The following is a 14,839-nucleotide window of genomic DNA, read 5'->3' on the forward strand; positions in this document are numbered from 1 at the left end:
TGACCAGGTAAAAGTAGGACCAGGTTATAGTAGGACCAGATTATAGTATAACCAGGTTAAAGTAGGACCAGGTTATAGTAGGACCAGGTTATGGTATGACCAGGTTAAAGTAGGACCAGGTTATAGTAGGACCAGATTATAGTAGGACAGAGTACCAAGGGATGTAGGACCAGGTTATAGTAGGACCAGGTTATAGTAGTACCAGGTTATAGTAGTACCAGGTTATAGTAGGACCAGGTTATAGTAGGACCAGGTTATAGTAGGACAGAGTAACAAGAGATGTAGTACCAGGTTATAGTAGGACCAGGTTATAGTAGGACCAGGTTATAGTATAACCAGGTTAAAGTAGGACCAGGTTATAGTAGGACCAGGTTATAGTATGACCAGGTTAAAGTATGACCAGGTTATAGTAGGACAGAGTACCAAGGGATGTAGGACCAGGTTATAGTAGTACCAGGTTATAGTAGGACCAGGTTATAGTAGGACCAGGTTATAGTAGGACCATGTCATAGTAGGACCAGGTTATAGTAGGACCAGGTTATAGTAGGACCAGGTTATAGTAGGACAGAGTACCAAGGGATGTAGGACCAGGTTATAGTAGGACCAGGTTATAGTATGACCAGGTTAAAGTAGGACCAGGTTATAGTAGGACCAGGTTATAGTATGACCAGGTTATAGTAGGACCAGGTTATAGTAGGACCAGGTTATAGTAGGACCAGGTTATAGTATGACCAGGTTAAAGTAGGACCAGGTTATAGTAGGACCAGGTTATAGTATGACCAGGTTATAGTAGGACCAGGTTATAGTAGGACCAGGTTATAGTATGACCAGGTTAAAGTAGGACCAGGTTATAGTAGGACCAGGTTATAGTAGGACCAGGTTATAGTATGACCAGGTAAAAGTAGGACCAGGTTATAGTAGGACCAGATTATAGTATAACCAGGTTAAAGTAGGACCAGGTTATAGTAGGACCAGGTTATGGTATGACCAGGTTAAAGTAGGACCAGGTTATAGTAGGACCAGGTTATAGTAGGACAGAGTACCAAGGGATGTAGGACCAGGTTATAGTAGGACCAGGTTATAGTAGTACCAGGTTATAGTAGTACCAGGTTATAGTAGGACCAGGTTATAGTAGGACCAGGTTATAGTAGGACAGAGTAACAAGAGATGTAGTACCAGGTTATAGTAGGACCAGGTTATAGTAGGACCAGGTTATAGTAGGACCAGGTTATAGTATAACCAGGTTAAAGTAGGACCAGGTTATAGTAGGACCAGGTTATAGTATGACCAGGTTAAAGTATGACCAGGTTATAGTAGGACAGAGTACCAAGGGATGTAGGACCAGGTTATAGTAGTACCAGGTTATAGTAGGACCAGGTTATAGTAGGACCAGGTTATAGTAGGACCATGTCATAGTAGGACCAGGTTATAGTAGGACCAGGTTATAGTAGGACCAGGTTATAGTAGGACCAGGTTATAGTAGGACAGAGTACCAAGGGATGTAGGACCAGGTTATAGTAGGACCAGGTTATAGTATGACCAGGTTAAAGTAGGACCAGGTTATAGTAGGACCAGGTTATAGTATGACCAGGTTATAGTAGGACCAGGTTATAGTAGGACCAGGTTATAGTAGGACCAGGTTATAGTATGACCAGGTTAAAGTAGGACCAGGTTATAGTAGGACCAGGTTATAGTAGGACCAGGTTATAGTATGACCAGGTTATAGTATGACCAGGTAAAAGTAGGACCAGGTTATAGTAGGACCAGATTATAGTATAACCAGGTTAAAGTAGGACCAGGTTATAGTAGGACCAGGTTATGGTATGACCAGGTTAAAGTAGGACCAGGTTATAGTAGGACCAGGTTATAGTAGGACAGAGTAACAAGAGATGTAGGACCAGGTTATAGTAGGACCAGGTTATAGTAGGACCAGGTTATAGTAGGACCAGATTATAGTAGGACAGAGTACCAAGGGATGTAGGACCAGGTTATAGTAGGACCAGGTTATAGTAGGACCAGGTTATAGTAGGACAGAGTACCAAGGGATGTAGGACCAGGTTATAGTAGGACCAGGTTATAGTAGGACCAGGTTATAGTAGGACCAGGTTATAGTAGGACAGAGTACCAAGGGATGTAGGACCAGGTTATAGTAGGACCAGGTTATAGTATGACCAGGTTAAAGTAGGACCAGGTTATAGTAGGACCAGGTTATAGTAGGACCAGGTTATAGTAGGACCAGGTTATAGTAGTACCAGGTTATAGTAGGACAGAGTACCAAGGGATGTAGGACCAGGTTGTAGTAGAACCAGGTTATAGTAGTACCAGGTTATAGTAGGACAGAGTACCAAGGGATGTAGGACCAGGTTGTAGTAGAACCAGGTTATAGTAGGACCAGATTATAGTAGGACAGAGTACCAAGGGATGTAGGACCAGGTTGTAGTAGAACCAGGTTATAGTAGGACCAGGTTATAGTAGGACAGAGTACCAAGGGATGTAGGACCAGGTTATAGTAGAACCAGGTTATAGTAGGACCAGGTTATAGTAGGACCAGGTTATAGTAGGACCAGGTTGTAGTAGGGCCAGGTTATAGTAGGACCAGGTTATAGTAGGACCAGGTTATAGTAGGACAGAGTACCAAGGGATGTAGGACCAGGTTATAGTAGTACCAAGGCCCAACTCAGGCCTACATTCAATCAGATCAGCGTTAAAGCCATACTGCCAATTTCTGGCATTTTTTCTGCTTCCCCAGAGTCAGATTAACTTGTGGATACCATTTCTATATCTCGGCAGTATGGAGGAAGTTGGAGGTCATTTTGCGAGCCAATGCTAACTAGCGTTAATTAAAATGACTGGAACTCTACTGTACTTGTAAACTTCCATTCATTGGAAGTCATTGAAAGAATTGGTGCATCCAATGGCAATGTCTGTGATAGGTATAACGCTGGGAGCCGCTTGTGGATGTGACTGTTCCAATGCACACCTCCAACATCGCCTAAACAAAAACAATGATGTGGGTTAACACTGATCTGATAGAATCTAGGGCTCATTTAGATGGTGAACTCTGTGTTACTGTGGGTTAACACTGATCTGATAGAATCTAGGGCTCATTTAGATGATGAACTCTGTGTTACTGTGGGTTAACACTGGTCTGATAGAATCTAGGGCTCATTTAGATGATGAACTCTGTGTTACTGTGGGTTAACACTGATCTGATAGAATCTAGGGCTCATTTAGATGATGAACTCTGTGTTACTGTGGGTTAACACTGGTCTGATAGAATCTAGGGCTCATTTAGATGATGAACTCTGTGTTACTGTGGGTTAACACTGATCTGATAGAATCTAGGGCTCATTTAGATGATGAACTCTGTGTTACTGTGGGTTAACACTGATCTGATAGAATCTAGGGCTCAGTGTAGTGACCTGGGGCCTCATTTAGATGGTGAACTCTGATCAAATCAAATCAAATTGTATTTGTCACATGCGCCGAATACAAGTGTAGACCTTACTGTGAAATGCTGACTTACAAGCCCTTAACCAACAGTGTAGACCTCACAGTGAAATGCTGACTTACAAGCCCTTAACCAACAGTGTAGACCTCACAGTGAAATGCTGACTTACAAGCCCTTAACCAACAGGTGTAGACCTCACAGTGAAATGCTGACTTACAAGCCCTTAACCAACAGTGTAGACCTCACAGTGAAATGCTGACTTACAAGCCCTTAACCAACAGGTGTAGACCTCACAGTGAAATGCTGACTTACAAGCCCTTAACCAACAGGTGTAGACCTCACAGTGAAATGCTGACTTACAAGCCCTTAACAAAGTTCAAGAAGAGTTAAGGAAATATTTACCAAAAAAACGAAGGTAAAAAATAGTTTAAAAAAACACAATAACATAACTATAACAAGGCTATATGCAGGGGGTACCGGTACCGAGTCAATGTGGAGGCTATATGCAGGGGGTACCGGTACCGAGTCAATGTGGAGGCTATATGCAGGGGGTACTGGTACAGAGTCAGTGTGGAGGCTATATACAGGGGGTACCGGTACAGAGTCAGTGTGGAGGCTATATACAGGGGGTACTGGTACAGAGTCAATGTGGAGGCTATATACAGGGGGTACCGGTACAGAGTCAGTGTGGAGGCTATATACAGGGGGTACTGGTACAGAGTCAATGTGGAGGCTATATACAGGGGGTACTGGTACAGAGTCAATGTGGAGGCTATATACAGGGGGTACCGGTACAGAGTCAATGTGGAGGCTATATACAGGTTGTACCGGTACAGAGTCAATGTGGAGGCTATATACAGGGGGTACTGGTACAGAGTCAGTGTGGAGGCTATATACAGGGGGTACCGGTACAGAGTCAATGTGGAGACTATATACAGGGGGTACCGGTACAGAGTCAATGTGGAGACTATATACAGGGGGTACTGGTACAGAGTCAATGTGGAGGCTATATACAGGGGGTACCGGTACAGAGTCAATGTGGAGGCTATATACAGGGGGTATCGGTACAGAGTCAATGTGGAGGCTATATACAGGGGGTACCGGTACAGAGTCAATGTGGAGGCTATATACAGGGGGTACTGGTACAGAGTCAGTGTGGAGGCTATATACAGGGGGTACCGGTACAGAGTCAGTGTGGAGGCTATATACAGGGGGTACCGGTACCGAGTCAGTGTGGAGGCTATATACAGGGGGTACTGGTACAGAGTCAATGTGGAGGCTATATACAGGGGGTACCGGTACCGAGTCAGTGTGGAGGCTATATACAGGGGGTACTGGTACAGAGTCAGTGTGGAGGCTATATACAGGGGGTACTGGTACAGAGTCAGTGTGGAGGCTATATACAGGGGGTACCGGTACAGAGTCAGTGTGGAGGCTATATACAGGGGGTACCGGTACCGAGTCAGTGTGGAGGCTATATACAGGGGGTACTGGTACAGAGTCAATGTGGAGGCTATATACAGGGGGTACCGGTACCGAGTCAGTGTGGAGGCTATATACAGGGGGTACTGGTACAGAGTCAGTGTGGAGGCTATATACAGGGGGTACTGGTACAGAGTCAGTGTGGAGGTTATATACAGGGGGTACTGGTACAGAGTCAGTGTGGAGGCTATATACAGGGGGTACTGGTACAGAGTCAGTGTGGAGGTTATATACAGGGGGTACTGGTACAGAGTCAGTGTGGAGGCTATATACAGGGGGTACTGGTACAGAGTCAGTGTGGAGGTTATATACAGGGGGTACTGGTACAGAGTCAGTTTGGAGGCTATATACAGGGGGTACCGGTACCGAGTCAGTGTGGAGGCTATAGACAGGGGGTACCGGTACAGAGTGAATGTGGAGGCTATATACAGGGGGTACCGGTACAGAGTCAATGTGGAGGCTATATACAGGGGGTATCGGTACCGAGTCAGTGTGGAGGCTATATACAGGGGGTACCGGTACCGAGTCAGTGTGGAGGCTATATACAGGGGGTACCGGTACCGAGTCAGTGTGGAGGCTATATACAGGGGGTACCGGTACCGAGTCAATGTGGAGGCTATATACAGGGGGTACCGGTACCGAGTCAGTGTGGAGGCTATATACAGGGTATTACGGTACAGAGTCAATGTGGAGGCTATATACAGGGGGTACCGGTACCGAGTCAGTGTGGAGGTTATATACAGGGGGTACCGGTACCGAGTCAGTGTGGAGGCTATATACAGGGGGTACTGGTACAGAGTCAATGTGGAGGCTATATACAGGGGGTACCGGTACCGAGTCAGTGTGGAGGCTATATACAGGGGGTACCGGTACCGAGTCAGTGTGGAGGCTATATACAGGGGGTACCGGTACCGAGTCAATGTGGAGGCTATATACAGGGGGTACCAGTACCGAGTCAGTGTGGAGGCTATATACAGGGTATTACGGTACAGAGTCAATGTGGAGGCTATATACAGGGGGTACCGGTACCGAGTCAGTGTGGAGGCTATATACAGGGGGTACCGGTACCGAGTCAGTGTGGAGGCTATATACAGGGGGTACCGGTACCGAGTCAGTGTGGAGGCTATATACAGGGGTACCGGTACCGAGTCAGTGTGCGGGGATACAGTTTAGAGATAATTTGTACATGTAGGTAGGGGTGAAGTGACTATGCATAGATAATAAACAGCGAGTAGCAGCATTGTACAAAACAACTGGAAGGGGGAGTCAATGTAATAGTCCGGTGGCCATCTGATTAATTGTTCAGCAGTCTTATGGCTTGGGGGTTGAAGCTGTTAAGGAGCCTTTTGGCCCTAGACTTGCCGTGCGGTAGCAAAGAGAACAGTCTATGACTTGGGTGACTGGAGTCTCTGACAATTTTATGGGCTTTCCTCTGACACTACCTATTATATTGTTCCTAGATTGCAGGAAGCTTGGCCCCAGTGATGTACAGGGCTGTACTCACTACCCTCTGTTGCGCCATACCAGGCAGTGATGCAACCGGTGCTCTCATTGGTGCAGCTGTATAACTTTTTGAGGATCTGGGGACCCATGCCAAATCTTTTCAGTCTCCTGAGAGGGAAAAGGTTTTGTCGTGCCCTCTTCACGACTGTCTTGGTGTGTTTGGACCATGATAGATCATTGGTGATGTGGACACCAAGGAAATTAAAACTCTCAGCCCGCTCCACTACAGCCCCGTTGATGTTAATGGGGACCTGTTCGGCCCGCCTTTTCCTATAGTTCACAATCAGCTCCTTTGTCTTGCTCACATTGAGGGAGAGGTTGTTGTCCTGGCACCACACTGCCAGTTCTCTGACCTCCTCCCTATAGGCTGTTTCATCGCTGTCTGTGATCAGGCCTACCACTGTTGTGTCATCAGAAAACTTAATGATGGTGTTGGAGTCGTGTTTGGCCACTCAGTCGTGGGTTAACATGGAGTACAGAAGGGGACTTAAGTACACACCCCTGAGGGGCCCCAGTGTTGAGGATCAGCGTGGCAGACGTGTTGTTGCCTACCCTTACCACCTGGGGGCGGTCCGTCAGGAAGTCCAGGATCCAGTTGCGGAGGGAGCTGTTTAGTCCCAGGGTCCTTAGCTTAGTGACGAGCTTCATGGGCAATAGGGTGTTGAACGCTGAGCTGTAGTCAATGAACAGCATTCTCACATAGGTGTTCCTTGTACTGGTACAGAGTCAATGTGGAGGCTATAAACAGGGGATACTGGTACAGAGTCAATGTGGAGGCTATAAACAGGGGGTACCAGTACAGAGTCAATGTGAAGGCTATATACAGGGGGTACCGGTACAGAGTCAATGTGGAGGCTATATACAGGGGGTACCGGTACAGAGTCAACGTGGAGGCTATAAACAGGGGATACTGGTACAGAGTCCATGTGGATGCTATAAACAGGGGGTACTGGTACAGAGTCAATGTGGAGGCTATTTACAGGGGGTACCGGTACAGAGTCAATGTGGAGGCTATATACAGGGGGTACTGGTACAGAGTCAATGTGGAGGCTATATACAGGGGGTACCGGTACAGAGTCAATGTGGAGGCTATATACAGGGGGTACCGGTACAGAGTCAACGTGGAGGCTATAAACAGGGGATACTGGTACAGAGTCCATGTGGATGCTATAAACAGGGGGTACTGGTACAGAGTCAATGTGAAGGCTATATACAGGGGGTACCGGTACAGAGTCAATGTGGAGGCTATATACAGGGGGTACCGGTACAGAGTCAACGTGGAGGCTATAAACAGGGGATACTGGTACAGAGTCCATGTGGATGCTATAAACAGGGGGTACTGGTACAGAGTCAATGTGGAGGCTATTTACAGGGGGTACCGGTACAGAGTCAATGTGGAGGCTATATACAGGGGGTACTGGTACAGAGTCAATGTGGAGGCTATATACTCCTAGCTGTCAGCTCCTAGCTGTGTCTCCCTGCTTGTCTGCTGGGTCATAAGGTACAAACAACCCTTCTGTGGATCATCTTTAGGAGACAGGCAGAGTGTACCATGCGGTCTAGTTCTGTCAAATGTAGTGTCGTGACGTTGTATTGGTTAAAGTGACGACTGTTGTTCATCGAATGATTACAAGTTTTTAATTACGTGATTAACTGAATCAAGCAATTATTAACTCATTAACCTGTTAACCAATTATTAACTCATTAACCTGTTAACCAATTATTAAGTCATTAACCTGTTAACCAATTATTAACTCATTAACCTGTTAACCAATTATTAACTCATTAACCTGTTAACCAATTATTAACTCATTAACCTGGGGCACCATGGGAAAACTAGTTTGTATTGAGTTTCTATTTCCCAAATTAACTCAAAGGATATCAGAATATCGATTTTACAACAGCCGCTAATTAACCAGTTTCCTCTATCAGTCTCATAATCTGATCGTTGTATAGCCCTTGAATCTGCACGGACCCGGGTCCCACTAATGAATTATTTACTAAAAACTAAAATGATAATAAAAGATACACATAGACAAAACACATTCTAGGCTATTGATTAGAACTTAGTATAACGGGCCAACACACTATGGCGCGTGTTACCCACAATGGGGATTTCAAAAGAGAGAGAAAAAGAGAAAGTACCCGAGAGAACTATACATTTGGGTGAATTTGTCAGCTATGCTATTCTAACCTTAGCTTTGCCTCAAACTGCCGCTCTTATGGGTCAGAATCTAATGATGTAATTACGTGGGGGGGTGATCTCCGGGGATTCTCTGCGTGGACCGTTCCGTTGTTCGATGACGCACTTCTCCTGCGCACCTCGTTGCTCGTCTTCCCGGTGTCCGTGTCCCTTAGGAGTCTGTCCCCCCCCTTTTCTCTGGAAGGGGTCTTCTGAGGACAGACAGCTCTGTAGCTCAGAGCTCACAGCATAGGAATGAAACCCTTTAGATCCCACGATTCGATGGGAGATGGAGGCTAGGTGGTTCGACTTGAATTCACCCGTTTAGACACAGCTACTCACCCATAGCTTGGGTAGAAAAGGATTTCTTTGTCCTCAAACTTGCGTTGCGTTCTGGGTTGGTTGACTTTTTCAGACCCTTTCAGCAACTCTTGCCTAACATTGCATGTTGTAAACACCAGGTTGTTTCAGTTTTAGGGCACACAAAAACACTTATTTCACTCCAGCATCAAGCAGTTTGAGGAGCAGCCAGCCTCTCACTGCCCGACAGGTGATCCTCCGACAAAACTCTGGATGGGCTCTCCAACCTTGTTCCTGCAGCTACCCAGTGCTTCATTTTGGAAACCAAGTGAAATCTTTTCGGAAACATCGACAGTAACATGTTTTCATAACGAAATGTACTTCACTAAACTGTTGACAGCCCCTCTGTGTGCTCCAGAAAGGAATAAAGGAGAGAGAGGAGGAGATGGAAACAAACGCACAGTGGTAAGATACTGTATTATGGATAGCTAAAGGTAATGTGGCACCCAATTCATTATTCAAATATTAAACATTCCCTATTACTAGGCTATTCAAAATGAAATACAAATTCACTAATTGTAGGCTAACTGTAAGCCACCCTGCTCAATCATTGAATCAAACGCATGGCCTAGGGCTTTACATTCTCTGCCAGACTCATGGATATAAATGTTGGAGTGTAGCATAAGGTAACCAGTCCACCAGTATGCCCAGTAGTACAGTCCACACTCTAAGGCCGTTACTAGAATGTGTTTAATGTTGGAGTATAGGCTAGACCAATTATGTACCAAAGACATCTTAAATCTGTTTGATGTTTTTCTGCCATGCATGCGGTAGGATGGGTAATGCCATAAGGATGGCTTGGGCTCATAAGCCTGTGCATAAACTGTAATATACATATGGGTGTTTTGACTGAATCATCACTTTAGAAAGCGCTGTCCATTTTGTTGTATTAGGCTTTGAAACAACATCCACAGCAACCATGTTTTACACTGTTTTAACCTGAGTTTTAAAAGTAAGATAGGCCTACTCTTTTGAGGATAAGTGTTTCATGTGATTTTCCATGACGTTTGCAATAATATCAGTGGTTGGAGGGACGATAGAGCCCTGAGTACCAGGCCATTAGGACCTGATAGAGGGACAATAGAGCCCTGAGTACCAGGCCATTAGGACCTGATGGAGGGACAATAGAGCCCTGAGTACCAGGCCATTAGGACGTGATGGAGGGACAATAGAGCTCTGAGTACCAGGCCATTAGGACCTGATGGAGGGAGAATAGAGCCCTGAGTACCAGGCCATTAGGACGTGATGGAGGGAGAATAGAGCCCTGAGTACCAGGCCATTAGGACCTGATGGAGGGAGAATAGAGCCCTGAGTACCAGGCCATTAGGACGTGATGGAGGGACAATAGAGCTCTGAGTACCAGGCCATTAGGACCTGATGGAGGGAGAATAGAGCCCTGAGTACCAGGCCATTAGGACGTGATGGAGGGACGATAGAGCCCTGAGTACCAGGCCATTAGGACCTGATGGAGGGACGATAGAGCCCTGAGTACCAGGCCATTAAGACCTGATGGAGGGAGAATAGAGCCCTGAGTACCAGGCCATTAGGACCTGATGGAGGGAGAATAGAGCCCTGAGTACCAGGCCATTAGGACGTGATGGAGGGACAATAGAGCTCTGAGTACCAGGCCATTAGGACCTGATGGAGGGAGAATAGAGCCCTGAGTACCAGGCCATTAAGACCTGATGGAGGGACGATAGAGCCCTGAGTACCAGGCCATTAGGACCTGATGGAGGGACGATAGAGCCCTGAGTACCAGGCCATTAAGACCTGATGGAGGGAGAATAGAGCCCTGAGTACCAGGCCATTAGGACCTGTTGGAGGGACAATAGAGCCCTGAGTACCAGGCCATTAGGACCTGTTGGAGGGACAATAGAGCCCTGAGTACCAGGCCATTAAGACCTGATGGAGGGACAATAGAGCCCTGAGTACCAGGCCATTAGGACCTGTTGGAGGGACAATAGAGCCCTGAGTACCAGGCCATTAGGACCTGTTGGAGGGACAATAGAGCCCTGAGTACCAGGCCATTAAGACCTGATGGAGGGACAATAGAGCCCTGAGTACCAGGCCATTAGGACCTGTTGGAGGGACAATAGAGCCCTGAGTACCAGGCCATTAGGACCTGTTGGAGGGACAATAGAGCCCTGAGTACCAGGCCATTAAGACCTGATGGAGGGACAATAGAGCCCTGAGTACCAGGCCATTAGGACCTGTTGGAGGGACAATAGAGCCCTGAGTACCAGGCCATTAGGACCTGTTGGAGGGACAATAGAGCCCTGAGTACCAGGCCATTAAGACCTGATGGAGGGACAATAGAGCCCTGAGTACCAGGCCATTAGGACCTGTTGGAGGGACAATAGAGCCCTGAGTACCAGGCCATTAGGACCTGTTGGAGGGACAATAGAGCCCTGAGTACCAGGCCATTAAGACCTGATGGTAGTTAGCCAGTGTTTTGTGTACTACATCATCCATTTAGTATGATATGTTTATTTTTTGTTGTTGTGCAATTCCATCCCGGACTGCATCTTCAAGGAAGTACAGTGAAATTCCAATTCTCTACTATGCTTTTTGATAAGGACAATTTGGAATTGGAATTTGGTTTACTTTTTGAATTGCCTGGAATTTAAATGTAATGGACACCAACCCTGTGGTGAACACAGCTCTGGTTTGAAGGGGAACCCTGGACTGACCAGGTTCATTAAGGTTGAAGGGGAACCCTGGGCTGACCAGGTTCATTAAGGTTGAAGGGGAGCCATGGGCTGACCATGTTCATTAAGGTTGAAGGGGAACCCTGGGCTGACCAGGTTCATTAAGGTTGAAGGGGAACCCTGGACTGACCAGGTTCATTAAGGTTGAAGGGGAACCCTGAGCTGACCAGGTTCATTAAGGTTGAAGGGGAACCCTGGACTGACCAGGTTCATTAAGGTAGAAGGGGAACCCTGGGCTGACCAGGTTCATTAAGGTTGAAGGGGAACCCTGGACTGACCAGGTTAATTAATGTTGAAGGGGAGCCCTGGACTGACTATGTTCATTAAGGTTGAAGGGGAACCCTGGGCTGACCAGGTTCATTAAGGTTGAAGGGGAACCATGGGCTGACCATGTTCATTAAGGTTGAAGGGGAACCCTGGGCCGACCAGGTTCATTAAGGTTGAAGGGGAACCCTGGACTGACCAGGTTCATTAAGGTTGAAGGGGAACCCTGGACTGACTATGTTCATTAAGGTTGAAGGGTATCCCTGGGCCGACCAGGTTCATTAAGGTTGAAGGGGAACCCTGGGCAGACCAGGTTCATTAAGGTTGAAGGGGAACCCTGGGCCGACCAGGTTCATTAAGGTTGAAGGGGAACCCTGGGCTGACCAGGTTCATTAAGGTTGAAGGGGAACCCTGGACTGACCAGGTTCATTAAGGTTGAAGGGGAACCCTGGGCTGACCAGGTTCATTAAGGTTGAAGGGGACACTGGACTGACCAGGTTCAATAAGGTTGAAGGGGAACCTGGGCAGACCAGGTTCATTAAGGTTGAAGGGGAACCCTGGGCTGACCAGGTTCATTAAGGTTGAAGGGGAACCCTGGACTGACCAGGTTCATTAAGGTTGAAGGGGAACCCTGGGCTGACCAGGTTCATTAAGGTTGAAGGGGAACACTGGACTGACCAGGTTCAATAAGGTTGAAGGGGAACCTGGGCTGACCAGGTTCATTAAGGTTGAAGGGGAACCCTGGGCTGACCAGGTTCATTAAGGTTGAAGGGGAACCCTGGGCTGACCAGGTTCATTAAGGTTGAAGGGGAACCCTGGGCTGACCAGGTTCATTAAGGTTGAAGGGGAACCCTGGGCTGACCAGGTTCATTAAGGTTGAATGGGGCAGTGGGGTGTTGGCTCGCGTTAGAAGGTGATAAATACACCAAAAGCTCATGGCACTTTGCAGGAAATCTTTTAAAACAAAAAGCATTGAAATATGAAAATATCCTCTTCCTGTATTTTAAACATGTCGGACTTTTAGATATGTCCCAAATGCTTCAACTTATTTGACCTTTTTTCAAAATGCATACATTTATATTGAACAATGATAAGTTCTGTATATGACTTGTAAAATATGACATGATTGTATGTTCATTGTAAATACATTAAATACTATTTTAGTTTTTACTATGCCCTGTTGGTCCTCCTTACTGCAACACAGTATTTATAGTCTGTTGATGTTCTATTACAGTATTATACTATAAATAATATATTAAGTTCCTGTTGAAAAATATATTGTTATTGTTGAATAAAAAGAGAAGTTTCTGTTTATGACATACAGTATGTTCCCTTCCTGTCCGGCAGATGGAATTGTTGGGCATATGAAAGGAGCTCTTCCATCCATCCCCTCTTACAGTCATACAGCCTCTTACAGTCAACCTCTTACAGTCATACTAAGGTCGGGATTCAATCCCATGGCCCCTTTTCGGCTATGCACCATTTAAAATAAATGTTACCACGGTAACATTACCATGATTAAATTCAAAGCAAACACTATCAGACAAGATAGATAATGACATTATAATAACATAGACAGATAATGACAGTATAATAACATAGATAGATAATGACAGTATAATAACATAGATAGATAATGACAGTATAATAACATAGATTGATAATAACCAGGTAGGCCAGTTGAGAACAAGTTCTCATTTACAACTGCAACCTGGCCAAGATAAAGCAAAGTAGTACAACACAGTGTTACACATGAAATAAACAAGTGTACAGTCCAATTTAAAAAATATATAATATAGATTGATAATGACATTATAATAACAGATAGATAAATATTGACAGTTTAATCACATAGATAGATAATGACATTATAATGGCATAAGTAGATAATGACATGACATAATAATATAGATTGACAATGACATAATTACATAGATAATGACATTTTAATAATGTAAATAGATAATGACATGTTATAATAACAGATTGATAATGGCATTATAATAACAGATCGATAATGACATAATAATATAAATATATAATGACATTATAATAACATAGATATATAATGGCATGTTATAATAACAGATAGATAATGGCATGTTATAATAACAGATAGACAATGACATTATAATAACATATCGATAATGACATAATAACATAGATAGATAATGACATAATAATATAAATAGATAATGACATTATAATAACAGATAGATAATGCCATTATAATAATATAGATAGATAATGACATTATAATAACATAGATTGATAATGCCATTATGATAATATAAAAAGATAATGGCATGTTATTATAGCATAGATAGATAATGACATTATAATAATATAGATAGATAATTACATTATAATAATACAACTAGATAATGTCATTATAATAATATAACTAGATAATGTCATTATAATAATATAGATTGATAATGACATTATAATAATATTAATAGATAATGACATGTTATTATAGCATATATAGATAATGACATTATAATAATATAAATAGATAATGACATTATAATAATATATATATAGATAATGACATGTTATTATAGCGTATATAGATAATGACATAATAATAACATAGATAGATAATGACATAATAATATAAATAGATCATGCCATTATAATAACAGATTGATAATGCCATTATAATAATATAGATAATGACATGAGATTATGGCCTAGGGTGGTCTAGCGGTTTAACCCGCTGCCTCCTCTTGACATACACTGCTGCAGCTTTAACTAGATAATGACATTATAATAATATAGATAATGACATTATAATAATATAGATAATGACATGTTATTATAGCATAGCTAGATAATGACATTATAATAATATAGATAATGACATGAGATTATGGCCTAGGGTGG

At 44.2% G+C, this 14,839-nt stretch overlaps 2 long non-coding RNA genes across 3 annotated transcripts; both read left to right on the top strand.

The window, feature by feature from the left end:
* The first annotated feature begins 39 nt into the window (after window positions 1-39).
* LOC118965012 lies at window positions 40-2,558 on the top strand. Of its 2 annotated transcripts, none has more exons than XR_005052377.1 (4): window positions 40-253; window positions 1,902-2,019; window positions 2,058-2,105; window positions 2,310-2,558. It is a non-coding gene; the product is annotated as an uncharacterized LOC118965012 (long non-coding RNA). The 2 variants fall into 2 exon arrangements; XR_005052378.1 differs by lacking the exon at window positions 40-253 and adding an exon at window positions 1,508-1,527.
* An 8,722-nt stretch (window positions 2,559-11,280) lies between these two features.
* LOC118965013 lies at window positions 11,281-13,125 on the top strand. The gene is made up of 2 exons (XR_005052379.1): window positions 11,281-12,778; window positions 12,816-13,125. It is a non-coding gene; the product is annotated as an uncharacterized LOC118965013 (long non-coding RNA).
* The last annotated feature ends 1,714 nt before the right edge of the window (window positions 13,126-14,839 follow it).

This window comes from Oncorhynchus mykiss, chromosome 6 (genome assembly GCF_013265735.2).
Source record: "Oncorhynchus mykiss isolate Arlee chromosome 6, USDA_OmykA_1.1, whole genome shotgun sequence".
Lineage (NCBI taxonomy): Eukaryota > Metazoa > Chordata > Actinopteri > Salmoniformes > Salmonidae > Oncorhynchus > Oncorhynchus mykiss.